Genomic DNA, 15,128 nt, shown 5'->3' on the forward strand with positions numbered 1-15,128 from the left:
ATTCAAATGCAGTTTACTCCCGCAATAAGCAACTCTTTTCTTTTAATTTACAACCCTGATGCCAACTGTCTACCGAACAGATCGAGTGGTGTACACTAATTCATACGATTTTCATTGAACATTTCGACTGGATACTTTTGCAGTTGTATGAGTGTTAAATTCCTTAGTGATATCATTTAGGATTGAACGGTGAGACGCTTTCACAAATGACTGAGTATTTTGAATCGTCACACAGCGCCATTTAAAAAGTTGACTCAAAGTTTTTACAGATGGTAGTAAAAATAAAATATGTGAAGCTCAAAGTTGGATGGTTTGCTTTTAATTGATATATTTAAAGAAAGATCAACCATTCATGTACAAAAAAAACTATAACGTAAAGTGATACATTTGAAAGTGTTTGTGACATTTTATTTTCTATTGGAATAGGCTGACGTCATTCAGTGCGGACCATAGAGCGCCAATAACAACTGCTTGTCAAGGAGATTTACAGTACAGGGAAATGATTATTTTTTTCATTGAAATAATCATGTCTACTAGGTACTTTCAGCCAATGATGTGATTAATTTCAAAACCTATTCAGAATCTGTCATGTGAAACAAAGAAGCACAAAAAGTTAATAGACAAAGCAAAAATAATTCATTTAGGCAAACACAATTTTGTTAGTTTTATTGGCTTTGAACTAGCTGTCAGTAACAGCGAGTACTCTCAGATTTGTGCATATTGTCTTTCTGTTGTTAGTCTGCAGTACACGTACCCGGCCATGACCACTCTGTGCTTTTGTAAAAGTATTTCCTTTTGTATGCATTTGATAAACCAGGCTTTTGACAACTGATCATAACAAATCTTCATTTTAAATATATATAGAATCAGTAAATCAGTAAAAATAAAAGACAGAATACAATAAAATACCACAGAACAACGAAACATAAGCGGGATGAACCGAGTCACGCAAAAAGGAAAAAAAATAGACTAAACAGTAAAGGTTAATATCATGAAGTATTCGTTAGTACAGTTGATGCAGAATACTAAACAACAAGGTCTTGGTAATTTCCGATGACATTTTTTGGGTAGCAGCAGGTTCTCGAATACCGAATGAGTTGAAAAATATAGATTCCACAACTGCAACAAGTGTATTACGATATGTCTCCACTCGCAACAGTTAAATTTTAATATCTAAAGCACGGGGCTTGCCGAGGTTTTTAAATAATTAAAATTTAACTGTTGAGAGCGGAGAAATATCGTTATACACGAGTTACAGTGGTATAATCTGTTTAGCGGTGGCCCACGACAGGCCGACCACGTACATACCCATAGAAGAGACCTGCTAGAGTCTCGCCGTAGTCATCGATTGGTCGGCCTCGTACGTACCGCGATAAAGACCCGCGTTAGCCCACGACAGGCCGACCACGTACCTACCCGCGGTAGAGACCTGCTAGAATTTCGGCGTAGTCATCGATGGGTCGGCCTCGTACTTACCTCGATAGAGACCCGCGGTAGCCCACGACAGGCCGACCACGTACCTACCCGTGGTAGAGACCCGCTGTTTTATCCTTCCTTTTCATTGATTTAAGGAAAGTTGTGTTCTTTTGATATGACATCATCTGGCATGGTCGCATTTTTTTTATGACGTCACAAAAAGAAAAAAAGAGAAAAAAAAGAGAATTTAAGGTCACAATTAAATTTCAACCAATCACTTGCCGAGAACAGATTTTTCACTATTTAGGAAAAATATTTTTTGAGAAAAAAAGTAAAATAAAAAAATACAGAACTAAAATAAAACGAAAAGCTCCTTATCAAATGGCAGAATCAAAAGCTTCAACAAATCAAACGAATGAAAAACAACTGTCATATACCTGATTTGGTACAGGCATTTTCTTCTACAGAAAATGGTGGATTGAACCTGGTCTTATAACGCATCAAATTGAAAACTATGTGTAAACAAAACAAACAGCCATAATGGGTAAACACGTCAAAATTAGGGGTACAACAGTTAACATTGTGTTATAATCTTCATCACGATAAACAAAAACAAATATTAAACAAAGAAGCACAAAAAGGTCATATAGACACAAAACATGGTGACCGCTTGTATCAAAATTGAGGTACAAGTTGCAGAATTAGGCGGAAGAAGCCGTGTCTGTTGTGTCGTTAGTTTTAGTTCCGGAGGGTAATACAATTAGCGAAAATAACACACAAATAAACACGCACAAAAGATACAGCGCCCAGTGAGGGATATGTCTTTATCTCTTAGGAGATTGTTTTATGTACAAGATATAAAAAATATTAAATGATGCCTCTCTCTGTATCCCATTAAAAAGAAGGGCGGGACCTACATTCATATATTCATGCAAGGGTCCCCGTCCTTTATTATGTTAAGTTTCTATTTTTTTTACACAAAATTAGATTACAATAAAATCAAAACTTGTTTCCACAGAATAGTGGAATTACCTTATAAACATCAGACAAAACATATATTTCAGAAAATATCATTTGACACAATGCTTGATTACAAATGTATATAGATACATGTCTTAACAGTTAGAATATATATCTGGTTTGTGCTTATATCTGATAATTAAGTATAAATATTGCATAAATGCAAAGACAAAGGTTACACGAAATGGACATAAATAAAATGAATCTCATCCCGTTTTGACATTTCGTCTTTTACATTTTTTACATACAATTTGTTTCTGTATTATTTTTCATACCGTTTGTCATGATAAACGACGATTGCATTTACAAATTATCATATCAATCCAGTGCCACCAAAAGACGATAGATGCATATGAATTTTGCTCCAGAGTTATTTCACTGGATTCGAAAAATTGAAATAATAAATAAAAGATCAGTGATAATTAACTAAATGTTTACTACCAGGTAGGATAGGATCTTCAACGCGTTTATGATATGGGTTCATTTTTATTAAAATATCTTTTGACGTGACATTCCAATATTACCCTACTACATGTTTATATATAACCCAATAAAAACATAGATCAAAATGTTTAAACAAGACACCCATTATGTTGTCATTGTAAACATAGACAACGATATATCAAATACTTCAATGGTCTTATCAATATCGTGTAACATTACCGGTGACCTAAACATTGTCCCTGCGAAATGAGTTATCGAAAAGTCCGAAATATCGTGAGCCTAAATCAATCAAATCGAAATACAACTTGATGGATTCAGTCGCGGATTATGCCGGACAATGGGTTAAGCGCGAAAAAGAAGACGTGGACATTCTTTCCGAATGGAATAAAGCTGTGAGGACGTTGATAAAATAAGAATTAGGAAACTGAATGGGTATATCCATTCTTCATTAATCTTTAAAGACCTAAATGTTGGAAAACACTTATCCTACCTCAATGACAATTATACAACATCAATGTTGTGTGTTAAACTCATTATATTTATTTTAACTACTTAATAGAGCTTTCTTACAAATTGACGAAAGGTACGAACGAACGTAAAGGGAGCACGTATTTCATTTCCACAATAACAGTTAAAGAGTCTTTGTTTTATCCAGTAAAACAGCATTCTTTTCTAAATCAAGTTTATTTTTTCAAAAATTATAATATCGCAAATAATAAACGATTTTAATATAATCAAACAGAATAAAATAGTGTCAAATACACTTACGTCCGATACGTTACTTCTGTAAACCACAAGTACACACATTTCCGCGGGAATTTTTTAAGCACGAGTTTCACGATTAACTTTTCAATGGCTTTATTGAAGTACGTTAGTCTAAATTTAGCGACAAGATACACATTTATTTTTATTTTGTATAGTACACTTTCAGCAAATTGGCAAAGTGGAATATCGAGATTTGATTAAAAAAAATGATGCTACAATGTTTTTAAAAAGTAATGTTGAATAAATCTAGAAAAACAGATTTTGTATATCAAGAAAATAAATCTATAATTTTGCACCAAATACATTGTAGATTTTAATATAATGACGATTTAACAGTACAAGTTTGGAAGATAGACGCGAAGTTGTCACTTATCGTCCAGTGGCTAATATTTCATGAATCACGGTTCAGGACTATAAGCAAAACGCAATTATACGCTAAAATATTCGTTCCATTGCTGCGGTGTATCATATATACACATTGGGGGGGGGGGGGGGGGCAATGAATATTACCAGAGGAGAGGCGATGATTCAAAAGTTATTAAACGAGCACCAGCATATGGCAAAGTATGAAGATCATCTTTTTTATTCATTTTCATTTTATTATTTTTGAGCGTTGCAAATTTTGAATGAAGGAGGTATTTGTGTTTTAATTTTTTCTTATTTTTATATAAGGGAAGAAGACAATGTCTTTGCTTTGGCATTTTCTGAGGTTAAACAGTGCAACATTGTAATATTGAAGAGTAGGGGAGGGGTCGGTTTTTAGTCTTTTAGAGACATTTTATTCGTCTGACTACTAGATGTATTCAGGATATTTTGTAGATTTATCTCCTCCGACCTGGTGATATTAATTTTAACCTATCGTACGTCCCGAAATTCTAAATATATCTAAAAAAAAAGTCCAATTTAATAAGTGTCGTTGCATGTAGGATAATTGTCCGAAATTCCACGACTATTTTTTAAATATGTCAAAATAAAGGATCCCTAAAACGAGTCTTACGTAGGATTCGTCAAGCATACGTACCTTTCGTCAATTTGTAAGAAAGGTCTAATAAACGAATTAGGTATTGACGATTCACTTGGAAACTTATACCCTCACGACGAATCCTGGATAATCATAGGTCTGTTCTATTTTCCTACTGAATTTCAACCAAAGATTAATAACTGGATCTTCCTTCACTGTATTGAATACATAAACTACATAATTGTCCTTATAAACAACGGTATATTGCTGGGTCTTCCGGGTGCTCCACGAAACCTCTTTCTAAATTAAAGATCTATTTTATTAACAATGAAAGCCGGGCTTCAAAGTTATTGTGAAACTGCCTATTCTAGAGGTGGCGTGAATCAGATGTGCATACTTAAAAAATCCAAAGAAAGTACATACAATCTAACTATCTTTCATCATGCAAGTATTGTTGAACTTTATCCTACACAAATTATGGTACTTGGCATTTTCTTTTTTCATTGTGCTTTCAATACCCTCTCCGTGGTTTAATCGCCGAATATTAAGAGGGATAGGGAGGGCATTTAATTCATTAATTGATGTATTAACAACAGTATTATTATAGAACTGTGTTAGTAATAGGAATAGAATTCCTTCAAATCAATATCCGATCATAATTGTGCAAATAACACTTCGTAACTAAAAATATGAACGGTGGATAGATAAAGGCAACAGTAGAATACCGCTGTTCAAAACTCATAAATCCATAAACAAAAAACAAAATCGGAGTAACAAATTAAAACTGAGGGAAACGCATTAAATATAAGAGGAGAACAACGACACAACATTAAAATGTAACACACACACACACACACACACAGAAACGAACTAAGCATTAGGCAAAATCCTATGAGAATAACAAATATAACATCAAAACCAAATACATGAATTTGGGATAGACAAGTACCAAGACACGTCTTATAACAATGAGAACACACACTCTCAAAAAGGTTAACTAGAATAAAATTACTCCCTCTATTGGTCCATTACCTATTGAACCTAATGTAGCAATCGAAGATTAGTCAAAGATTTGTGGAATATAACGACTGACATTATTTGGGTTATAAAACAGTCATATTCGGGATATTTAAAAAATCAGGAGTGGGTTATCGACCAATATTTGACCGAAAGTGATACATTATCTTATATAACAATGATTTACTCCATTTTGTAATATTTTGGATACAATACAAGCAAAACGGGCCATACATATGATGTCTGTTCCCTGTGAAGACGTCATTTCGAAAATCCAAGATGGCCGCCATGATCGGATGAATGTTTTTCGTGGCTACCCCCCTAATATGATTACATACACCTAAAGGCATGTTCTTACAAAGTTTCATGCTTGTATCACCATTTGAATGATTTGTGTGGTAAGCTGCTTAACTATAGCTTGTATACTATAAATTAATATATAAAAGAAGATGTTGTATGATTGCCAATGAGACAAGTTAGACAACTCTCCACAAGAGATCAAAATCACACAGAAATTAACAACTATTATAGATCACCGTTCGGCTTTCAATAATAAGCAAAGCCCATACCGCAAAGTCAGCCATAAAAGGCCCCGAAATGACAATGTAAAACAATTCAAACGAGAATTGTTCCTTATAAACTACGACATTTCTCGCAAGTATTAATTTATTATTTTGTTCAACACATGCAAAAGAAATAATCTTCGCCGATGTAACATTTCAATTTATTACAACAACATGCCTTCACTGAATTCATTCAGGTGCAAAAATGATACACGATTAAAGTTATTTTGTTTCTATTTTGGGGGACAATTTCATCCGTTTATGGTACGCTTAGCTACTGTGTGTATGTTTTATAGCATGAAAATAATAAAAGAGGAATGTCAGTGCAACCCATCATTAATTATTGTAATGGATCAGTATTATGAGATACTTATTATAAGTGACTACGACACTGTTAGGATTATAACCTATCGTCAGTATGAAAGAAATTAAAAGTGGTTCATATATTCATCCGTATAAAAGCGGCACATGCATTTTATTTTATCCTTATGTTTCTCATTATGCGGTACACGATAATTGAGTTGCTGCATGCATAAAGAACTTAGAATATTACTTAATACAAAATATCAGTATAACATTCCGACCCCACTATTTGAAGTTAACAAAAGATTTATTTAATTCTTTTGACCAAAGGTTTGTAAACTAAACAAATCCTTGTTTTTACGTTCGTAGTAACATAGTGCATTCCATTGTCGGTCACCTGTGTCAATTCACGTGCACACTGACTACATTGTTGTTGTATTTGAATCTTTCGCCCAATGAAATATGAGGTTACAAGTTGTTTGTTTATGATACGCCAGAATGTTATCAATGAACTATCAAATGCTAAACTTCACTGCATTTCAGTGTATTTATAGAATGTGTACATCTGCAAATGATAAATAGTGCATTTATGTTTTATTTATTCAACAATTCGATTTTCTCGTTTAAATACACCATACTTGGTATTACATAAAATAATTCATGGAAATTATACACCAGACGTATGTCGTGTTAAATGTCACCCTGTTTTAAGAAAAGAGCCATTACTTTATGCCGAGAAGTCTGCCTTTCTTCGTACAAAATGTTAATATTCGTCTGAAATTTCCCACAATGCAACTCGTTGATATAAGACAATATCGCTCGTTAATATAATAAAAGTTTTTATCGAATCGCTTCGTCAATAGACTGATAATATTTACACATAAATTCTCCCTTGCCCTACTCGTCTGACTTAAAGTATTTTATCTCTAAAATCAATAGGCTATAAACAAGACAAACACAGATATTAGGATTTGTTGCTCGCAGTAACATATTTACTCTTGCGATACACTTTTTTTTTATTTTACTGTATTGTACAGATTTCTTCGATTGAACAATATATAAATACATGACATATAACATTGTTCCTCTTTCGCATCGTTTCATTTTCCTCGGCTAATACCTCCAACGCCTATACGTACAATAAACATAGCAGCAACTGCATATATGCCAATGTGACCAACTTCAATTCGATGTAACTGTAAGCACCTTCGATACTAATACATTTAAATGCCAAACTTTAGTTTATTTAGTACCATTAAACACCACCCGTAGAAACCGCTAAAACTTTCCTCGTGCCTTATGCACCTTACATTAAATTTATAAATAGTTCAGTCATACTGTAGCAAAACCAGTATCAGAACCATGCAGTTATACTAATTCCCATCTATAAATAATTACTACAAATAGCAAACGGGAAATACCCTATTTATTTCAAACGAAATAAAATACATATAAAACGATCAATATCCAGCCATATATACTGACTTATGAGACACTAAAACTTTATATAATAATGAATATCAAAGTAAAGATTAATACTGTCATGCAACAGACCACTAACTTTTCCGTCAAACTAATGTTGCATGGCTTATTTGACCTGCATACAATATAATCACATGCGTACAATGTAAACTTTAGGTATCGGACTTAATCTGTCTATCCAACTTAATGTGGCTATGTATCTATACATCCCGTACATTCAAACTGACTTCCGCCCCGTTCACACCCGAGATTTACTATCGTATTCAAGATTGTGCAAATGACCATATTTCTAAACCCCAGTCAACCCCCGGGGTAAAAAAACGATAGTATCGTCCGCAGATACAACATAATGATTTCCAAGGATGAAAACACACGCAATATCTCTTCAATTAAATTCTCCTTGTGTATAATTCGGATATGTTTCAATAGCAAATGATTCCTTTTCAGTGTTACACCTTTTTTAACTACTGCTACATTGTACATTAGCAAATGATTATTTTCTGAGTTATACCTGATTTATCTACTGCTACATAAGAAGACCTCACTGAGAAGTGCACAATTTATGTGCATGTTAGTACATTTTAGTAGCTTGTAATTTTACACGATGTTTTCTAGAATAAAACATACTTGTGCAAGGTGGATACATGTTTTAGTGGGTCTCGCGGTTGATAGCGATTCAGTCTATACAGGTTGAGGAAACAAAACATCCGGGTATTACGTAGATATGGCATGATCAGCAAAAGCGTCTACTTTGTTTTTCTCGTTTATAGAAAATAACTGTTTAGTGTCTTGTTTCGAGCTGAGTACAAATACAGCTGATATTTAAAGAGACACTAAACAGTTATTGTCTTTATCCTGCAATTAATTCTCTATTTGTTTGTGCTTTGAAAGACAGAAAAACTCACATAAATTGCATTTATTTTCGATTTAAAATCCCTTGCGTCCCGTGTAGTAATATTAAAATCACACATTCAGTTAAATACGGGTTCGCAGAAAAGAATCTAGAATTGTCTACAATAATACACAACTCAAACTAAACAATTATCTATTCTAACATAACAACTAATTTCAAATTTTAAAATAAATAACAAATCTTTGTCCGATTTGACACAAAAGTGTATGAGTTGTCCTACGCTTCACAGTTTTCAACTGAACTTGACACGCACTCAACATGCTGAAATTGACATTATTGCATGGTTGATTTTGTGTTACACGTGTAAACATTCAAGTTTTTAACTTGATGATTAGCGCCGTAAAAAAATACAAAAATCCTGCTGTTTATATAAAAAAGAAGATGTGGTATGATTGCCAATGAAACAACTGTCCACAAGAGACCATAAATGACACAGACATTAACAACTTTAATAGTTCACCGTACGGCCTTCAACAATGAGCAAAGCCCATATCGCAATGTCAGATATAAAAGGCCCCGATATGACAATGTAAAACAATTCAAACGAGAAAACTAACGGCCTTATTTATATATAAAAAAATGAACGAAAAACAAATATGTAACACATAAACAAACGACAACCACTGAATTACAGGCTCCTAAATTGGGACAGGCACATACATAAATAATGTGGCCGGGTTAAACATGTTAGCGGGATCCCAACCTCCTCCCCCTAACCTGGGACAGTGGTATAACAGTACAACATAAGAACGAACTATAAACATCTATTATAGTTCGCATAAGGTCAAGCAATACGTCATTGAATACGACTGCAATACACATTCTGAGGTCACCCACTCGTCAACAGCAATACACAAACGTACTAGTCCAGCAGTTGGCGGAGCTTTACACCGATATCTGTCTAGTATACAGATACAGCCTAGCGATATCTGTTGGGCTGTATATGTTTAATAAGACCAATTGCAGGATAAAAGCCTATAGTGAAACAACAGTCTCATTCATTCCATTAATCCTCACGTTTCTGTTACCATAGTTTTTAAGGATTATTGCATGCATTTGTGTATGGTAAATTGATGTACAGGTGAATTCGTGCAAAGGACTTCCGAACATTGGCGCAATTGAAACTACTGAAAAAATTATAAAATCAAATCAATCAAATCAAATAGCTTATTATAGTCTCACCTCTCTACATGTACAATACAAACATGAATACAATATCTACAGGGGTCCGCTCGACAGTCCGACATAGTTCAATGGTCCGACGGTTTAATAGTCCGACAGTTCTATAGTCCGACGGTCCGATAGTCCGACATATACAACCAGATATGATATAGACTAATCACAGGCACAAGACGTTCTACTTGGCTTTCGAGACGCGACAGACCTAACTTTTCCAAAACTGAATCCCCGTTATTGTCACGAATAATCCACCCCCAACCGATTCAACATTTGGTCTGTTTTAAACTCCATGCTTGCATCAAAATGCGTGCAATATCTTTTCTATAACAATATACATGTAGTTTCTTTTTTTTAAATCGTTGGAAGATACTTATAAATTAAAGTTATCATGAAATCCAAAACAGTCGCAGACACGTATGCCGCGGATATCCCCTTTCTTTTATTTATTCTTTTTGATTAATTTTCATAACAAAAAGTAAAATCACAAAAATACTGAACTCAGAGGAAAATCAAATTGGAAAGTCCCTAATCACATGGCAAAATCAAATGACAAAACACATCAAAAACGAATGGACAACAACTGTCATATTCCCGTCTTGGTACAGGCATTTTCAAATGTAGAAAATGAAAATAAAATTTTCTTTCATATTTCAACCTATATTTAAAGCTATTTAAACTTCTTTAAAATTTCACACTTTTCACGTGAAATACTTGAACGGTGCATGGTGTGCGTTACCAAGTTGATGATGCAAGCACAGGAAGTGTCAAATAAAGGCAACAGTAGTATACCGCTGTTCAAACTCATAAATCCATGGACAAAAAACAAAATCGGGGTAACAAACTAAAACTGACGGAAACGCATAAATATAAGAGGAGAACAACGACACAACACTACAATGTAACTAACACACACAGAAACGGACCAAGCATCAGATAAAATCCCACGAGAATAACAAATATAACATCAAAACAATGTAGTTTAGTCAACAATGTCAATTTTGATTTCAAATTGACATATTTGTGTAAGTTGAAAGTTCCCATGAAAAGATGGTATATAACGGACTCTGTTGCCCTTTTCTATTATATCTCTAAAATGGCTGCTACATTTGTAGGGTCATTGCTGGAAATCGCGGAGGCCAAGTTTTAATATACAACGGTTTCAATTAAATACCAGAAAAATCGACAGAGGATTCATGATATATACTGGCGATGTTAGAGGAAAGAGTGCAGGGCCAATCTACAAACAAATATATTCAACATAGATGATCAAGCCCCTAATATAGCTACATGTATTTTGCAGGCTTGTCCACATACACATGTCTGATGAAGAAGACGATATGGTTATAGGAAATGATACAACATTAGAGACTTTGCGGAGTGCAATTCAACAAGACCCAAGCGTCTCAATAAGGCGGGTATATAACAAATTTGCTAGAAATGTGGCACAAGGAGGCGGAGATCGAGAACATATTCTTGAATTTTAAAGAGTCCATTCCACAATGGCACGCACTCGACTAGCTTACATACCCGCAGTACCTCATGATATTGACGAAGTTTCTATCCACGGGAATTGGAAACGCAATGGTCGGAAGATAGATTTCTGTTGTATAAAAACAACGATTGTGGTGTTCTGATATCTGAATTGTTTTACACGGGCTCCCTTTTTTTTGTTAGCTCATCTGACCTGAAAGCGTCCGTCGTCCATCTATCAACATTTTCCTTACAAATCTTCTTCTCTGAAACCACTGGACCAATTTGAAACAAACTTGGCAGCAATGGTCCTTGGGTGGTCCCGTTTCGAATTTATGTTCAGCGTCCACAAACTCCAACCAAGATAGCCGCCACAGCCAACTTAGTTAAACATAGGACCCTATGAGAATTTTACTTACATATTCTATTGTCTGAACAACTTAGCAAAATGAAACAATACTTGGCAGTAATGGTCCATGGGTGGTCCTGTTTCAGAAATGAGTTCAATGATCCGGGTTGCCAACCAAGATGGCTGCCACAGTGAACTTAGTAATATTGGACCCTTTAGGAAATAACTTAAAGATTTTGTCGTCTGAAACCAAAGAGCCAATTTTAACTTTGGCTTACAAATGAAGTCTTGAACATCTAAGAAACAAACATCTTAAAAATGAAATAGTGCAGCAGGTGTAAGCCAGGGGCAGCCCTAGTCAGTCAAATTAGTACTGTGAATACGTGAAAACAGTCATGAGGGTAGTAATGCCCTTTATCGTCAGGCGTCAAACAGTCATTTTCGGCTACCGTTAGCGTCAAATTGTTTAAAATTTTACCGTGATTCGTCAAAATATCCTTATCGTGATTCGTCAAATTCCTTATCGTGATTCGTCAAAGGTTTTATTTTTACCGTCATTTAAAAAAAAAAAAAATAACGTGATTCGTCAAAATCACTGAGTCAATGTTTTTATCGTCTAAAAGAAAGTGTACATTTTACCGTCATACACTTAAAATTACCGTGAACGTCATTTGGCAAGATTTTTTACCGTTATTCTTCATGAAGGTATCCATTTTACGACTCTCAGTCATGTTTGACAGAACTGACTCATGGAGGCCTAAAAAAGCGCACAACTGACCGGAAGTCATTTTCAGCTTTTTCTCCAGTTGGTAGGTAGGATCTTTTTATTTTTAAATCAGTTCATTATACTTTCATCATATATACGCAGTACTCAAATCCGGTAGATGACTTCCGACTCATATACATATGAAGTAAAAATACCACTTAAATGTCGGACTATCGAACTGTTGGACTATTGAACTGTCGGATCATCGAACCGTCGGACCATAGAACTGTCGGACCATCGAAGCTTCGAACTATCGAAGCGTCGGACTATCACTACGGCCCCTTTTATTCTGCTAAAACCTGCTATGATATTTTAATTCAAATGAAGAATGTTTTAATATATAGATAAAAAAAAGTTTTGTATTTTTATCCATTTGTCCATTTTTATGTAAAAGTCTCTCATAACTCTTTGAGGCTATGGGGGAGTGTTACTGGCTATCTCAAACCAGCTCACATCTACACAAATCACAAATACAAGTACCGACCTAGACCTCGATACAAATTGTGAAAATGTGTGGGCGAAAATTTCATATGAAGGAAACAAAACCAATTGGAGCGAGCGACCATGACATAGTTTACAGTGAAATAAATTTAGCACTGCCTCAAAATAAACAACAGGCTCACAAAATATTAAACTACTAAAAGGCAAATTGGGACCAAATAGAAAAAGACCTCACTAGCACATACAATAAGCTAAAACAAGATTAAAATAACATGAGTCTCGATGAACTATGGAATACTTTCAAGACAAACATCCAAAAATCTATTGATAAGAATATTCCTAAAAAAAGCATTAGCCATAAATCAAAACTACCTTGGGTAAATAACCAACTAAAAAAAATGATTAACAAGAAAAACAAGCTCTACAAAAAGAAAAAAGGAAATCCCAAGTACAAAAAACAATATCAAGAAATTAAAACCAAGCTCCAAAAAGAAATGAGAAACTCTTACTGGCAATACATAGAAAATATGATCTTTGATATTGAAATAAAGGAACCAGACCAACCATGCTTTAAAAATACACCAAAAAAGCTATATTCCTATATTAAAAGCCAGAAAAATGAACATACCGGCATAGCTCCTCTAAGAAGTGAAGGTACATTGCACTCAAATCCATCTGAGAAAGCGAATATACTGAACAAACAATTTCAGTCAGCTTTTACATCTGAAGCAAATACTGACATTCCAGATAAAGGTCCTAGAATACAACCCAAAATGACAACCATAACAGTATCTAGGGATAGTGTTTATAAACTTGTTAAAAACATAAACCCTAATAAAGCCACTGGTCCTGATACCATCGCAGGCAAAGTACTCAAACAAAACATGGAGATATGTACAGACATCCTCACATTAATAATCACCAGATCATTAGAAACAGGAAAAGTGCCATCTGACTGGAACCATGCAAACGTCACACCTGTATTCAAAAAAGGGGACAAACACAACCCAGGTAACTACAGACCTATATCCTTAACATGCATAGCTTGCAAATTACTTGAACACATCTTTGCAAGCAGCATGATGCAACATCTTGAAAACAATAACACACTGTATGAATTGCAACATGGATTTAGGGCAAAGCGATCATGTGAGTCTCAAGTTATCTCACTGATGCATGAATTATTTGAAAACAATGACAAAAACATACAAACAAATCTCGTAATCATGGATTTTGCCAAAGCTTTTGACAAGGTACCACACAAAAGATTACTATATAAAATGAAATACTTTGGCATATCAGATCAAATCATAAACTGGGTCGAATCCTTTCTTTCAAACAGAACTCAAAGTGTACTTTTAGAAAACATGTCATCTTCAAAAATACCAGTCACTTCAGGTGTGCCACAGGGTACAGTGCTAGGACCCATACTCTTCCTTATTTACATTAATGACCTTCCGGAATACATCAAACATAGCAAAATCAGACTCTTCGCAGACGACAGTATAATTTACAGACAAATTAAATCTCAAAACGACTGCCTCAAGCTTCAGGAAGATCTAGAAGCCGCCATACAATGGGAGCAAGACTTGCTCATGTCTTTCCACCCAGACAAATGCAACATAATGAACATAACAACAAAGAGAACTCCCATCCACTTCTACTACAACATGTATGGGCACATATTAGAATCAGTAAAACATGCTAAGTACTTGGGTATCACAATTTCTTCAGATATAAAATGGAACACCCACATTCAACAAACAGCCGCCAAAGCAAACAAATCTTTATGTTTTATCAGAAAAAATCTCAAAGTCCAGTCACAAAAAATTAAAGAAAGAGCATACCAAACCATCATAAGACCCAAATTAGAATACTGCTGTACTGTATGGGACCCCTATACAAGCAAAAACATACGATCATTAGAAAAAGTACAGAGACGAGCAGCAAGGTATGCATGTAACAGACATCACAACACCAGCAGTGTGTCTGAGATGCTAGACACCATGAAATGGCAAACATTACAAGAACGCCGGCTA

The sequence above is a fragment of the Mytilus edulis genome, chromosome 12 (genome assembly GCF_963676685.1).
Source record: "Mytilus edulis chromosome 12, xbMytEdul2.2, whole genome shotgun sequence".
In the NCBI taxonomy this organism is placed as follows: domain Eukaryota; kingdom Metazoa; phylum Mollusca; class Bivalvia; order Mytilida; family Mytilidae; genus Mytilus; species Mytilus edulis.